The sequence below is a fragment of the Etheostoma spectabile genome, chromosome 10 (assembly GCF_008692095.1).
Source record: "Etheostoma spectabile isolate EspeVRDwgs_2016 chromosome 10, UIUC_Espe_1.0, whole genome shotgun sequence".
NCBI classification, from domain to species: domain Eukaryota; kingdom Metazoa; phylum Chordata; class Actinopteri; order Perciformes; family Percidae; genus Etheostoma; species Etheostoma spectabile.
Genome location: NC_045742.1, coordinates 5,570,714 through 5,587,577, shown reverse-complemented (window position 1 = coordinate 5,587,577; position 16,864 = coordinate 5,570,714). Strand labels below are relative to the sequence as shown.

The window sequence follows — 16,864 nt, the reverse complement described above, 5'->3', positions numbered from 1 at the left end:
TTTATCAAAATGAATTCTCTATCAGGGGTCTGCAGCTGAGGCTCTGGTTTAGTCATTCCCCTGCTCCTAAATGACACACAGACAATTATCAGGTCCTTTGTTCGTTTATCTTCTCATAGTTTTTATAACACGGCTTACATGAAAGTGCGCCAACAGCTGGCGGTTTGCCGCCCAGGCCACGCAGACAAGACGTTATCTTTCTATCCGACTTGTAGGACTTTGTGAATGACTCAAACTTTGTTTCTATTATTTGCTGTGGTTTTTATTACTGGAAAGAAGACTTTAGGGTTAGGGGTGCCATTTAGTTTTTCAACACCAAGGGTGTTGACCTGTGCAGCACTCTCTATTTTTTCTTAATTTCCCAGATTTTACTTTTGTAGAACAAAACTTTATTCACATTTGAAATGCTAAAACCTGTAAATTCTGGGTGTTTTTTTGCTAAAACAAATTTTCATAAAATGTACTGGACCACTAGTTTTCAACTCTAGACTAGATTGTATACTGTGTCAGATTTATTTGAAGTTTGTTGAGTCACAACTTGCGCTTTAATTAATTATTACTTCAATATTATCATTTTTGATTATCAATTAAATCACATCATTGAAAACATAAATACATCTTTTAGTCTACAAAATGTCAGAAAATAGTGAAATGTTACAATTTCCCGGAGACTTAAGTGGCGTCTTCAAATTGCTTGTTGTCTTATTGGTCCAAAAAGGTCTTACAAGTTAAGTTGTAAAAGTTGTTACAAGGTTGTCTTACTTACTTCCAGCACTTTCAGACACATCTTGTGGTCTTCATCAGAGGGTGGACTTTACTCAGTTGGCATAGACATAGTTTGGTTCTTACCATGTCACCAAAATTAGATATTGACCAATGTGAAAAGAATTATACATTCTCCATGACAACTAAAGAAAAGTCATCTGCTGATGAAGGCCATGCGATGGGTCTGAAAGCTCTTCTCTCTCTCTCTCTCTCTCTCTCTCTCTCTCTCTCTCTCTCTCTAACACATGGCTGTCTAAAGTGCAGCTAATTTAATAATAAAGCTCATTTATTGCATTCATTGTTACTTTTGCTGTAATTAAGTTTTATTCGTCAATGTTTGGACAAAAGCCCTCTACACTGCAAATAAAGAAATGTATTGGAGACTCAAGGTGGGGACAATTATCTTTCACCTCTGGAATGAGGGCTCTCAAATCAACTGTAAGGCTATTACCAAAGTGACTTGGGTTTTAAATATTCCCTCAGAGTCCCAAAGAGACAGCTGGAAGCCATTGGAAGTGCTTGGGAGGTCACGAAGTAACAGCAACCTGTGTGTGCGCTCTGTGTATAATTGTTTTATTCTGAAACAACCTTGGACTGAGTGTGAGAGCACCTTTGAGATAAACTTGGGGGAAGGGGTGTGGGGGGGGTCAGAGAACGCAAGACACTTGTTTTTACTGGCAAGTGCAGGAGACCTTGGAGGCAGCACATATGACACTATTGTAATACTGCCCAGTGAAGGAAACCATGGACTTTACTGGCACCGTGGAAAAAAAACACGGGTGGCCTCAGAGAACGCCTGCTTTTTGAAACACCCCCTCAATTTCACACTACATTTTGTAATCTAATTATGTGGTGAAAGGTTACACCAGCCGCGGTCCTCGGGTGTTAAGACTTGTTGAGTCGTAGCCTGTGGAAAGACCTGGTGAGCTCACAGCATGGTCACTCTGCGTCTCTGCTACCGTTGGAGGATTCTGTGAACCCCAGTGCTCCACCCCGGTTGTCCTGCCAGCCGTCTCCGTAAGCCGAGACCTCCCTTTGTAAACGGCAGCAGCTGAGCCACAACCATGAGCTGTCAGGCAGCATTAAGACTGAGCGCTCTGTGCTTGATGCACATGCAGGTTCCCGGGGAGGCTGCCTGGGCCGACATCACGTCCCTGACTGGCCTAAGGATCAGGCCCACACACTCGCCCACACATCCACCTCAGAAACAGGCCCCTCATTCACTCAGCCAGCCTGAGTGGAATTAGAAGGACCCACCAACCCTGATATGAACCATGGGAACGCAGTCTGCCCTCAACCCCAGCTGCCCTCCCCTTGAAATTAATTAAGTGTAATTTCACTTATATAATGGGATACTATACATTCAACAGGATGCCTGTAATAGCAAAGCATTTTTGCCGCTTATGGCAAGTCATCAGAGTGTGTTCTGCAAAGCAGAACTCTATTTAACCCGCAGCACAGGGTTGTGACCTCATGAAACCACCCCCAGCTCCCTTATAATGTTCTTTACTGCCAGATTATTGGTGGTATTTTTTTCACATACTTCATAAAGTGATTACGTTCAGGGAGGAAAGCTGACTTTGTGTTCGCAAACTGTGTGGAATTCAGAAAGTCAGGACATTACCTTCTGAGGCAAGCTATTGTCTGGGAGCGCGGTTTGTGTTGGACTCGCTCCACATCACCTCATGTTTGAGATTATGGCACAAGCCACCCAGAAAGCAGTATCCAAAAGGAATTTTTTCATAAATGTTCAGCATTTTACAAAAGAATCAGGTTTTTTTTTAGTCTCCCTTGTCTTTGCTTGCCTGTTTGCTGGATATGAAGTGAAAAGTAAGCTGCCACCCCATGTGATCTTTAGTGTTTTAGAGGAAGTAATCAGGATCATTTTTCTCCATTTATAGTTGGTTGATGAGTTTAAACCCCCCACCCAAGGAGTTTTTAAATGCCATTTTCTGAGAATGTTTTCATTTATGCTTGATGTAAAATCAACCTTAAAATTGTTCTGCTGATGAAGCTCACATGTGAGCAGTGAATATGTTTGAATTCTCATTTTAAAAAGAATGTTTTTAATGTTTCACTGACATGAAAGCATCTGTGGAGTCAGAGTTTTGTCCTGTGGTTGGTTCTGAGTCAGACCACACCGCTGCTCCTCCATTTCAAGGCATCTACAAATTGTTCGTGCATGTTGTTATCCAGGACTTTAATCAGGGGTGACCTTTAAATGTGAGCGCCAGGCCCGCTAATCTGCCTCTGCTGAACGCATCAATCTGTGTCAAAACTCTGTAAAACCGAGTGGAACTGGTGTTTGCACTGAGCTCACTGTTTGAGTGCTTTCATTTCATAACCTGTCCACTTAAAGCTGTTTTATAACTTTCTTCTGTCTCTCTTCATTTCAATATTTTTTCTGCTTTTTCAGGTTTTTTTCAGGTCAAGTTTTACAAAATTTCATGAATCAGCTGTGAAGAAGGGATACAATAACTGAGATGAAAGGGTCACAGTTTTATTAATCACGCATTAGTCATAAATACATGTAGCTAGTAGCCTAAATGGAATATTTCCTTTCTTTCTGTTTAAGGTTGCCCTTTCAACATAGAAATGCTGTGAATATTTGTTTAAAATATTCTTTAAAGAAAAAGGTTTTTCTTTCTTACTCTGTCAAAGTGGATAAAACCGTGATTATGGTATTTGCTGTTTGTGTGTGGCCTTCAGAGCTCAACTGCTGCATACCTGCAGGCTGCACGCAGGTACTCTTAAATCTTCCCTCTAACATCGACCTTCTGTCAAAACAACTCTGGATATGAGTGCCACGTGGATCACGCTGGCTCAGTTGAGAGCTTGTGTGAGTTTCTGGTGTGGTTGAATGTTCAGATGGGTTTACATGTTTCTTGTTAGCAGATCGCATACGATCACATTTTTATGTTCAAGATAGCTTTCGTGTAGGGCAGACACAAGCATTTGAAGATTTTTTGTGTCTGTGTGAGCAGGGAGGAAGGGGGGGGGGTTGAAACGCTCTTTATTGTCACGAAACGTGTTGTATTACCGCTCACCGCAGAATGATCTTCTGAGGAATCCACTTGTACCCCAGAGACAGTCAGCAGCCGGAAATGAACACTGTGTCATTCCTAGTGGGTTTATCCCATCAGCGTCACAGCTACACAACATGAACAACACCCGAAAAGCGATCCCCACAACTCCTGCCGATTTGTTTCGCATAATTCTGCCAGTACCTCGCCATGGAGGGATGAGGACGAGGAGGTAAATCAGAAATAAAGTCCCACAGGCGTACACGGAATCAAGCTCACATGGTAATGCTCCTGGTGAGCTGTCAACAAGATATGAAACTCTACGCCTCATGAACTCTGTTCCTCCAAAGAGGTCCATTTGGTGCCCCTGCTACCGTATCCCGTTGCCACCGCCGGGAATTCACCTCAACATAATTTAGCAGGCCCTTAACTTGACGCAGTAGGCGAGCTAAAGGTGGAGAGTCGAGTTTGAGCAGACAGTGAGAATAAGGTTTCCATCAGCTGCAAGCCACCTGTAGGAACTGGGAGATCACACAGGCAGGCTGTGCACCAGCACTGGAAAATACCTGTTTGGAATAAACCACTTTGTCAGGATTTATAGGGGTTAGGGACTGGCATACTGCTGTTGTCAAAGGGCAATAAAAAATAAACTTGCAACTTAAAGTTAAGGTGCTTGGACTGACAATTGATCCATTATACTTCAATACTACAGTTGACACAAAATCACTACACACAGGCATGAAATAAATAAACACATGCTCAGGACCTATTCATGTACAAATGGAGAGATGTCAGAGTAAGTGGGCTGCCAGTGCCAGGACCAGCGCCCTGAGTGGTGGTGGGGGGTACGGGGCCTTGCTCAAGTGCCCCTTGGCAGTGCCCAGAAGGAGGTCTCTCCAGCTAAATCCACACTCCATACGTTGGTCTGTACGGGGACTTGAATTTTACCAGTAGTATGATTCTGTTGAGACATTTGATTGAGTTTTAAAAGGGTTTTTCACACCTTCCTCGTTTAGTTTGTTTGAATCACACTATAGTTGGTTTTCCCAACACAGTTGAACCTTCTTGGCACCTCTGGTCTTCACATGTTAAGGTATCTGTCACTGCAATCAGTTATGCAAATGCAGAGGAAGGGATTGGACAGATGTGGGGAGCCGAAGATAAAACTTTGAGTCATATTACTCACGGAGTCAGAGACCACTGAACTAAAAGCAAAATGGAAGAGGTTTGTTTATATTTTATTTTTTGCTGCAAATCACTACAGTGGGATAACCCCTGTCTTCCAATTCCAAGTGCAACAGGAAGACCTCATTAGGTTTCAAAGGACGTTAGTGGAATTGTGGTCACCAAAACCAATGTGTAGCGTCCAGCTTTGACCATCAAGTGATCCTCTTGAGAGCAGTTCAATAAACCACACATCCTGCATTACAGTAGTGGCATTTATGTTATGTCTAAAGCTGTGGTTGATATTTAAAAGTCATTATTTTCTTCAAAGACAAAAAATAGGTCTACTTGCAAAGTTAAAGATAATTGTGAATTCACAATATGCAAATGATGGCTAAGTATGCTTTGTTGCATTAATACTGTATTGAAAGAAAAACATTATTGTGGCGGTACTTAAGGTCATCTCCATAATATTACAAACGAAATGAAATGTACTGAGGTTCTTGATGTTGGGTCCAGTGAACTGTTTTTTACCCTAGTCTTACTGTTGGACTAGACTGTAAGTCGCTGGCCTGATCCATCAGGAGCATCCGGGGTACAGTATCTTGTTGAAGAACATGGCAGGAGGAGCCAGGGGTCAAACCACCAACCCTTCGATTAGTGAATACAATGCTTTTACTGAGTAAGCCAGCTCGCATAAGGCTCCAATATTGCCAGTTAACTAGTAAGCATGCTCTGATACGTGCAACCTAATGAAGCCAGGGGTCTCTAATAGTGATGAACCTACAGAGTATTATCACCTGAATCTGCAGCAGCCTTTCCAGAGCTTTATATTGAGTTTCAGCTCAACTTTACTGTTTCGGTTCACTCTCACTGCTCTCGTAGTGTTGTTTTCAGCAGCAGCAGGCAACATTTTTTCAAAGATAAACCTCTCAAAAGCCATTTTACACTATGCAGACACAGTTACCCCGATATTCCACCAGGCGCGGATGCACCGCATTCCGGTTTTGTCGGCATCCACCATGTGTCATACCATACCAGGAGCATCAGCAGCGGAGCGTATTACCTGCCCCACTCAAGCTCTTCAAATCTCTGCCCAGCCTGTTGAACACCCAGCGGCTCCGTCAAAAATCAACTTGGGGCGCATTTTTTGCGGAGCGGAGAGAGGCTTCTGAGATGCTTCTACGACCCGCTGCCTCGTGGCTGGTGAAATCCCAAGCATTATCTCGAGCGACGCCGATTGCCGGTGGCGGCGTTGCCGGAACGCAGCGCAGACACGCCTGGTGGAACGTATGGGAAAGTAAGTAGCTGGTAAACGTATTGGAGCATCTTTTCTTAAGGAGCTGGTAGAGGCCAAAAGAGCTAAGAGAAAGAGAATGCTGGATTTACATTAGAGTCTGAAAGATAACTCCAACTGAATGATATCGTTGCTCTGTAACTGCAGGATGGGTAAATAAATCTTGTGTTCACAGTTTATTTCCTGTTGCTCCTAAGAAGCCAAAAAGTCAAGTTTGAGCGCACCAAAAAACATTGACCGCTGTTTTTTTATTTTTTCATTTAAAATGTCCTATTTCATTACATGTTCTATAAAAAAACAAACATTTCTCATGCACCAATGGCTGTGTTGGCTTCTGCCCTCACTTTGGTCTCCATCGTGCCAATCTAAAACGTAGAAGTAATGACATATAACTAAAATCCTACCTTATCTGATGGGCATATACTACGTATTGAGCCGCATTAACACACACACACACACACAACGGGAAAAAAGGATTTACCTGCACTAAGAGGAAATTAAACTGTAGGGTTTAGTAGCCGCGGTGGTTAAAGGAAATGAAGGAGCAGACAAGCTGCTGACAGCTCTGACAACGAGACACATTCAAGCACAAACACTCTGACAAGACTTTTATTGCCGTCCGTCTGTCAAGGCGTCTTTAATGAAGCCTGATTATAGAGTCCAGTGCTGAAGCTGCAGACAGCAGGGTGGACAGTATCCCAACTCTCTGCGGCTTGGATTACTATTTCCAAAGGACGCACAGTCAACGTGTCAGTGTTCGTTGTACCTGTGTGTGCGGTTGCCAGGCAGTTGAGATCAGAGGAAATGTATCTGAAGAGCTAGATGCGAGCGTGATAGTTGAACACCTTTTCTTGCCAAATAGAGAAAACACTTTTCTCAAATTTTTCTCTCCGATGACGTGACTCCCGAGCGGTTTGCCGAGGTAATTCCAGACTGCTCTTTTAGCTTTGTCGGCGGGCATAAAACGCTGATTCACAAAACCTCATTTCAAAGTCTCCATTGTCGAAACAGAGGAAAGGGACTCGATTTTCCAGCCAGTGCGGGTTCTGTAGAACCCAACATGTCTACGTCTAATTGCTGAGATTGAAATACAGTAGATCTTTTGATTCTCTCCATGTGAAACTGGCGTTTCCATGCTTGAATCCACACCCTACGACACAAGCAATCGGCATAAACATTTATTTCAGATATCAGCGTTGTTTAGAAACTACCAGTGACTGATGGGATTCGAGGAGCAATTTGATCCAACGCCCCTCTTATTTTGGCGAGGCTTTCACATGCAGGACATTTTTGGACTTGCCAAAATGACTTCATAATTGTCTTGATGTCATATTGAAGCCTATTAACGTCTCACCAGAACCAATAACTGATGTCAGCCGCTGACCGAAGTCAATGCATTCCGAGTTATGTAATGACACAAACAAAAACAAATTATTCTCTGCCATGAATGTGGGAGCAATTTGCTTTTACTTTGTAGAGCTAAGACGTCAAGACAATAATCGTTTATTTACAGAGAGTGCAACCAGAGGATTTAATGTGATGCATAAAATAAAGACTTCTTTATTGTCCTCTATGAGCAAGCTTTATTAACCCTCTAAGGGTCTAAGGGCATTTTCACACATGTTCATAACAAACTCAGCTCTCTGTATAGTGATGCCCACATTTTTGTCTGTAAAGAGATAATTTGTCGCTAAAGCTGAAACGTTGATGTTCGCTATTTGAAAGTCCTTAAATCTCTTGAAAACAAACCTTAACTTATGATGTGTTGTACGAATTGTTTCAGTGCTTGAAATGAGTTTACCAAAGCCTTAGGTTGTGTGAGATTAAAGCTTTAGTGCGTAACATTTTGATATTATAGAATGTCCGTTACATTCAATATAGCTTTCAGTAGAACTAGCAGTAAGTTGTATGCGGTGCTAGAAATAAACACTATATTTAGGTGGTAAACCTCATTTCTAAAAGTCTGTACAATAAAGATATTTAAAAAAAAATCATAGGTTTTTTTCTATGTACATTAAAGCTTTAGTGCATAGTTTCATTCACACTGTTGGCGTGTCCACATGATACAAGCCTTCCGTGACCGCGTACAACCCCCACTGCTCCTCCAGGTAGTTACTAGTAGCTAGTAGCCAGTAGTTTTTCACCTGTTAGTGACCTACTTTATCTTTGTAATCAGACAACCAAATATACTATAATTACTGTACTTACTATAAATGGTGACTTCATGGCCTGCTACAAAACTGCATATGTACTGTACAGTAAGTTAGGACAAGTAAGGATGTGGAAATATGATTCATAGATTTCCTTCTCATTTTGTACCACCACATGGTTTGTATTAAATACTGTTTGATGATCTAGGAGCAGATAAGGAGCCCTAACAGAACATAATATTTCTCCACTGTGGAGGTTTTTTGTACTAATATCCTAATTTGTGATGCATCTTTGTGAACACTTTTGTGAGACCTAAGTTTAATAGTTTATTTTAATTGATTGTGGGAATTTAAAGGAATCACCTTGCACAAACCTGAATTATTACTACACATTTTCAAACATGTATGCATTAATTGCTGAGTTTTCTAGGTTAATTTGCTGAGTAAAACCTAGGAAACCAGTCATTATGGAACAACCAAATCTATTTGTTTTTTCCTCAACATTGTTCTGAGCCAGATCTGAGTCACTCAACCTGCTCCTTGAAACAGACTCCTGATCCGCTTACATAACTGTCTCTGGCATTGTGTACAGCTTTTTTGTGTTTTAAAAGCCAAGACACTGAAAAATTATACTCGCGATCCACTGTCTCCTGTATTCTAATATTATCCCAATCTGGTGTGAGCTGACCATCTCTGGTCATGAAGGGAAAAGCAAACATTTCAAAGAGCGTTTGAGAAGTTTACAGCCCTAATGCCATTGTTAACTTCTTGGGAGCACAGTTGTTGTCTTTGGCTTGGTCGGAGTAAATATTTCTATTCCTCTGTTGTGTTAGAAAATGATGTGTATTCAAGCCCTGGAGATAGTTCTCAACGCAGACTAAATACAGTCTTTTTGATTGTTTTTTCTATCTTTACAGTAAGTCATTTGTGTGGGTTTTGCTCTTTCTTTGTAAGTGTGGGTGAAATGCCACTCTTACATCACTTTTTTGTTGTTGTTTTTTGTCTGTTATCATCAATTTTGCCGACACCGTGAAATTGTTTGGCTGTAAACAGCATCCCTCAGGATCTCCGTTACATGTGTGCCCGCGGCAGTTCAGGGCAAAAGTCTGCTTCCCGAACAATCCTCTGCACGTTTTGAGATCAAACACCAGTCCAACAATTCGATTTTTCTTGACTGGGTTTTTAAACCATTTATCTGCTTCACACAGGCGTTTGAGGCTTTACAGTTGAGTTCAAGACACGAGAAAAAGCATTTTGTCCACGTCAATAGCAGGTGATTTAGACCAAAGTGTTATCTGTTGGGAGTCACTGGTGTGCATCTGATAAAGTTTGCTTCCTTTCAAGTGTGGCGCTTGGTAGAAGAAAAAACGGGTGGTCTGCGGCGGGAGCAAGACCAAGTGATATGTGACCCGAGCTGAGACGCAGAAATCAGAAGGGATTAGAAAGCCTTAAAAAAAAATCTGTTTTATGCCCCCACGCAAAATACTTGTCACACAGTGAGGAAAGTGTGCAAGTCAACCAAAAAAACGGCTGAGGATTCCTTGCAGAAGCCAAGGGGGTCTGCTAGCCGCAAAAATGCTAACATGACAGTTGTTGGATAACTCAATTAGCCATAAAGACAATTAGGGTGAAGTCGGTTGAAGATAATAGCAGAGCAGCAGTGAGCTTACTGTATCAGTGTATTCGTGAAATGCTCATTAAACAGACTCAAAGTCAGTGTAATATAGGCTGAGTGTATACAAGTGTTTGCAACGCTGGGCCTCTTCTTGATCTGTTTTCCATCAGTTTCAGAGGGATTGTTTGGTCAACATGACGTCTCAACAACACGCAGAATTGGAGCGGATGTCATTTCAGATGACAGCATCTGGCCTGCGAGATTGTTGTAACACTGCAACGAGGAGACGTCCCTGCTCAGATCTTTACAGCGGACTCTGAGGACATGCGATGCACTGGAATCGTAAACACTTATATAGACCGTCAGGAACTGAAATCTGCAGTCAATCAGACTCCAGCTGCCAAGTATGGAGTCAGATCCTCGACTTCTTCCAGAAAGCATGGAGTTTAAGGGCTTTTTCACTTCCTTTCAGGCTCTTTTTTTCTTCTCTTTCTGCCCTTGCCATGACGAGACGGTGTCAGATCCTGTACGCAGCTGTGCATCCTCAGCCTCTGGTTTAGCTCGTACCTCATATAATTTAGTAACCACTGCGGCTGCCTCTGGCTTTTGACATTTGAGGCTTGAAGGACCACGACCACCAGAATAATCACTTACTCTGCTCTGAAGACTGCAGTCATTGTCTGGAGGAGCCATTGCAATACAAGTCTTCGAGTAATAATAGCAAACATATCTTAAGTTTCATGAATCTATGGCGCCGTGGTGTTTTGACATAATCTTTACCAAATTCTGTCTGTAAAACGATCTTTTTCTAGCCAAGGCCCGAACTTTAGAATCCATAATTCATATTTTATATTGTGTTTCAAACAAATGGGGATTATTTGAGATAAAATACAAAAGTTGTTTCCAAACATTAGAGGGGTCAGTAGCCTGCTACCACTCAGCCCCTCGTCTTTCAGTGATTTGGCAGCAGATCAGCCGTCTGTTTCTGCAAGAAGGGCTCCCTTGGCTTGGCTGCGTTGTGGCTCAAACTCCAAATCTGCTCTGGAGGTTGTGGCCTCGTTGGAATGCATCCACAAACTCTCTCTCTCTCTCTCTCTCTCTCTCTCTCTCTCTCTCTTTCTCTCTCTCTCTTGCTGTCAAACAGTCACTGTTTCTTTTCTGTCTTAAACTCCCTCACTCTGTTTCTGTCTCGGACGTGAATACATCCTCACTACCTGTGAGAAGATGGGAACTCATTTACTGCAGGCTCTGTGCACATTGCACATTTATTTTTACTTATTATTAAACAAATCTGTTGTTTCCTGTTGCTAGAAAGGCAGTTTACAGTAAAACATCTCCTCTTATAAAAGAAGAAAGGGCTTTCAGTAATGCAGAGTGATAAATATGGTGAAAACACAAATGACCTGCTAATTATGCAAATTTAATTTAAAACATTATAGATTATTAAAAATAGATTTTTCCCTCCTATAAATATATGATTGACGTATTTGTTATCACAGTTCAACACATGTTCAAAATAATTGCCCATAGGTAAATTATTTCTTAATAAAATAATATATTTATCCTGATAATATGCAAAATTTTAATTTTAAGATTTTGTGGAACATGCTCAGTTAAAGTGCTGCAGCGCCTCTTTTCCCCCTGTGTGTTTAGGTCTCTGTTTTAGCGACAGAATGAGACATCTCACTTCTATACTATCTTTGTTATCAGCTAGATAACTCTTTCTCCAGCTTTGGTCAGTCCAAGGCGGGATTAGCTGGGAGACTTCTTCTAGACGAGGGGCACTTGTGGACTACCTGCAGAACAGGGACATGGAAGTAGTTCTTTTGGAGATTATGGTGAACTAACGTGTATTGTAGCACTGCGTCTCTGCTAGTGACGTTGAAAGCCGTGCAGGTTATTAACAGCTCACCCGGAGACTGAAGGCAGAGGACATTCAGAAACCGTATCTCACTCAAAACAGCATGGATGGTTTTTTCCAAGTTTGTATGTGTGTGGAAGCACCAGAGACACAAAATAACATCCCAAATCCCTGAAAATTTTTTTCATAATATGGGCACTTTAGGATCTATATCACTCTCACCTATCATCTGTGTGTTATGTATGGACCTGGAGCTAAGAGGCAATTAGCTTAGCTCAGCATAAACACTAGAAACAGGGGAAAACAGGTAGCCTGGCTCTCCAAACTCAAACAATACGCCTGACCAACCCGTTCTCATGCCGAACTTGTAAAATACAGACGCTTGGGCAGTGGCTGTGAGCATCAGATACGACGCAAAAAGCACCCTTCAGGGTGCATGTAGAATGCAGTAAGATGACGTAGTATTAAGAGCAATGGTAGCGAGTAGTACAAAAGACTGAACATCCGCGGAGGGAGGGTGGTTGTGTCAAACAACACAGGACTTTCTCCCCAGAGGCCGGGGTTTGTTTCCTGTGTGTCACATTTCCTTATCCCAACTGTTGCATTCTTCTTTTCCTAAACCCAGCTCTCCCATTCTTATCCCACATGTCATGGAAACATACCTTTTATAAGCCCACCCACGATCTTTTCCTTAACCTTACTGTGTCAAAAGTGACGGCAATAGTCCCAACCAAGTGTGTTTAGATGAAGCGAATTTAGATATAATGCTAAAGAAGACTTTAAGCAACAATAATAACACCAAAGGCACCTGACCACGCGCCCGTATTTTACTTGATGGAGTGAGAATGTCTTGCAGCCTGTCTTGGCCTAACAGCACATCTAAAGCTCACTGATTAACACATTTTAGATTGTTTGTTTAATTTCGTACAAAAGCAGAAATTTAAAAATGTCCTCAATGTCCTTGATTCAGTCAAAACTTAAAGGTCATTTTAATCTTAACCACTTAACCACTTTCTTGAAATGATTGGATCACAGTTGAATAGCTTTAAAGCCAAGTGTAAATACAACCAGGACACATTAGGGTGGAGATTTTAAATCTCGTGTCTGCAGCCGCCTCAGGGAAGCAGCACTGGGGCCACAGATTGGTCAAATGTAAATCGATGCCTCTACATAAGCCGCATATGTCTTCACTGTACTCTGACTAAAACATTACGTCTCCAACCACAATGACAGCAATCCGTGAACAACGTAACCACACATTCTTTCACCGAACTGCTCAAAACAAGTGAGAAAAACAAAAGGTTTGAAAAATTGACGTCTTGTTACTCTTTGGTTACTCATACGTTTTGTTTTCAGCAGCATTGTCGGTTAATACTGGCGACTGATATAGGTAACATCCAAGAAAAAAAAACTTGAAATGAGCATAATGTTCCAACAATGTGAACGTAGCCTCAGTTTTAGACACCTCACCCCTTACTTCCAAAACCTCAAACTCCACCTCCTACAACATCTCCACCTTTTGTCTAATGTATCTGCTGCTTCAGTGGGTTTCAGTGCAGCATATCTTTGGCTTGTGCATTCTGGTTTATATTCTGTATTTGCCCCCCCCCCCCACCACCCATCATCTCTCCCTTGTGCTTGTCTGGAGGACGTCCACAGTGAGAGGTCACTCATGCACACATGCCTCCTTATGAGGTGAAAACAGATGCTTACCCCCTCACAGTGAAACCAGACGGTGTTGCATCATGACTAAACAGCCCGAAGCCAAGATTTTGATGAATGCAGAGTCGTTGTGGGGGTTAGCCCCCCCACAAGGGCTGTCCTAATTATAAAGTTATATGTCAGACAATGTCAGGGAGTTTTAATTAAAGAGGTCATTTCCAAAATACTGTCCATTTATTTTGGAAACACTTGGAGTCACTTGTAATTCATCTTCCAAGATGGGAAATGCAGTGCTCTTGTTTTGTCAAGCGAGGGCTTCAGTTCCTCATTACCTTTTTTAAGAAGTACCAAAATGTTTTGATTTGGGGCTGCATATCATTTTGTAAGGTGTAATTTTTAAGACTGGAGATTTTCTGCTGTTGGTATTAAAGTATTCAGAGCCTTTACTTGAGTAATACTACCAGTACAACAAGGGAAACATACAAGTATGCATTTGAAATCCTACTGAAGTAAAAGTACAGAAGTGTATCAGCTAAATGTACTCATTGTGCAGAAACATAGCTCACATAATACTAGTGAAACAATGTGGGAGCAGCATTTAACTGGTGGAGGTAGTTTTATCGACCCTATAGTGGTAATTTTTGCCTTGTTGTAAGCAATATACTACCCCTACAATGGATAATAATACCCCTTTGGCTTTAAAAAGTGTTTTACATGAAACATCTGAGAAGTTTAGAAGGGGAAATATCTCTTTGGTGGAACTGCTAACAACTCATACTGTAGACATTTGAAATGTGACCAAAATGAGGCAACAAACTCTGGGTTGTCATTCGGTCCGGTACGAACCGGTGCCATATTGTCATTGAGTTTAGGTACCCAACCCTAGTCACATGCACATACATTATACAGTTGTGCCCATGGCTGCCAAACAAGGTGCCACCTGCTCATCAGACAAACATTCTCACACATTCACACACCAATGGTACAGCATCAAGAGGCATTTGGGGTTTAGTATCTTGCCCAAGGAAAACTTTGTGGACCTGCCATTTAGGAATTAAGTATGGACCTGGAGCTAAGAGTCACTTAGCTTAGCATAAACACTAGAAACAAGTGAAAACAGGTAGCCTGGCACTCCAAAGGCAAAACAATACGCCTGTCAAGCCCGGAGCAATTTTAGAGACTGTATGGATGGAATAATCTGACAGAAACTCCATTGTAGAAATCTACTGATACATTTAATACAGATCTGTTCATTCATGGACTGAACACCTCTGTTAGCTTGTTTTCTTTATTACAAAAAAGCTGGAATCATAAAATGAATTACTAACTGTGCGCCAGAAGATTTTTCTCAGGAAAAACCAGAGCTTTTAAAAGCATAGTTTTCTAAATAATCACTCTTGTGTTTTAGCCATAAATGAGATAATTTGGCTAAACTAAATATATCAATGTGTAAATGTTGAAACGCTTTACTTTAAAATATTACAGTTTTAATAGTCTTGCTTCGCCAGACTTTCCATTCCTGCATTCCAGGATGGGAGAAAATTGTGCTCTGGTTTATTGGCATTTCTTTAAACCAATCACAATCATCGTGGGAGGTGCTAAGCGCCAGGCAAAGCCACAGTGCCACTGCAAAATAGCCTCAGGAAGGAAGTTGTTTTGGTGGAACATGTGTACGTTCAAAAGTAGTTTTAGTCGTGCAACAGAAAACTCAGATTGGCCAGATAGTCTAACTAGCTGTCTGGATTTACCCTGCAGAGATCTGAGGAGCGGGTAACATCTTGCCAAAGTAAAAGACACCCGGTGGAACCTCCGTGGGCACCTGAACGATCCCGAAGCTGAACGTCACTAATGTAGACTTAACCCTTGTGTTGTCTTCCCGTTAACCATGAACCTTTCCTTCCAGGTCAAAATTGAATTTTTTTTTGTTGCTTTTCTTAAGTTTTTGTCATTTTTTCTGATTTATTTGTCACTTTTTCCAGCTTTTGGCGCTTCAAAAAAAAAAAAACTGAGCTGGTTTAATAACAGGTTTTACACTCATTCTTGGACACCAAACCTCATTTGCATCAAATTATACATAAGGTTTTAGTTAAAAAGGCGGAAGTTATGAATTATTATGAATTATTTTGACTAATAGTTAAGATCAGAGCATGTTGAGTGAATCACAAATGGATAGATGTCAAAATGTTGTCCAGATACTGAGACAAAAAAAAAAGAATTTAAATTCTATAAGATTAAATAAAAAAAAACAAAATGTAGTGAAAGTAGTCATTAATTTTACCTGAAGACTGTTGTATGGAATCCTCCATGTTATTTTTGGGCAATGTGGTTGAAATAAATCCATATTTCTGATATAAAACACTTTAAAACAGGTCAGTTTGACCCAAGGACAACACAAGGGTTAAAAAAAAACAAAAAAGCTGGAATCATGAAATGAATTACTTCCTGTGTGCCAGAGTTTAAAAGTATAGCATAAAGAATCATTGCTGTGTTTTAGCAATCAAGACAGGAATTTGGCTAAATTAAATGTATTTATTTGAAAATGTTTAAAAGCTTTACTTTGAAATATTAAAGCTTTTACTATCTCTACTTTAACAACACTACATCAATCAATAGCATACGTAAGTGTGTCAAAATTAGCATGCGGCACCAGCCCTGTTGAAGCCGCTCACTGTGTTCAGGGAAATGTCAGAATTTTAAAACCCTTGCGGTGAAATCCTCGAGTCCAACATGTCTGCAGGCGAGGCAACGCGATCCAAGATCAGCGGTGCACGACTCGGTGCGAGAGGATGATTAAACAAAGCGCTCAGTGATGAAAGCCAGACAGTAAAACGGTTCCTGAATGGTTTTGTGAGGTGATGCAGACCCAGGGACTAAAACATATGACATGATTACACTAAAGTGAAGAAAAAGAAAGGGGAAGTTTTACAGCTCAAAATACAAACTGACTTTACGTTTCACATGCAGCGATGCCTGAAACCAAGATGTTACAGATCCGCTTTCCAAGTCTGAAAACATCCTGTTTTTTTCTTTGTAGCTGACGAATGGAAGATATACTTTTTAGAACTTTTGGTTATACTTTACTTGAAGGTATCTACATAAGAGGGACATAACACTGTCATGAACATGTAACAAACATTATAAACAAGTCATGAACATTAATGACATGTGGCTTTTTACAGTAAGTGTCATTCGGTTTTGTCATGACAAGTTAAGGTTAGGGTTACCTTCAAGTAAAGTGTTACCGAATTTTCTTTGTCAGCAGAGCATGATGTAAATTTTGTCAATGTTTTGGTCCAGTAAATCACTTTATTACAATGGCCTCATGGG

The 16,864-nt window shown here is 41.1% G+C and overlaps 2 long non-coding RNA genes across 2 annotated transcripts in view; one reads left to right on the top strand and one right to left on the bottom strand.

The window, feature by feature from the left end:
- Nucleotides 1-6,834: 6,834 nt before the first annotated feature.
- LOC116697249 (uncharacterized) lies at nucleotides 6,835-12,369 on the bottom strand. The gene is made up of 3 exons (XR_004333977.1): nucleotides 12,208-12,369; nucleotides 7,397-7,399; nucleotides 6,835-6,844 (listed from the first exon to the last, which is right to left on the bottom strand). It is a non-coding gene; the product is annotated as an uncharacterized LOC116697249 (long non-coding RNA).
- The window catches only part of LOC116697248 (uncharacterized), a 14,111-nt gene continuing 5,133 nt past the window's right edge, over nucleotides 7,887-16,864 (top strand). Inside the window, exons 1-2 of the long non-coding RNA XR_004333976.1 lie at nucleotides 7,887-8,064; nucleotides 16,358-16,360. This is a non-coding gene — a long non-coding RNA (uncharacterized LOC116697248). The remainder of the gene's footprint in view (nucleotides 8,065-16,357; nucleotides 16,361-16,864) is intronic.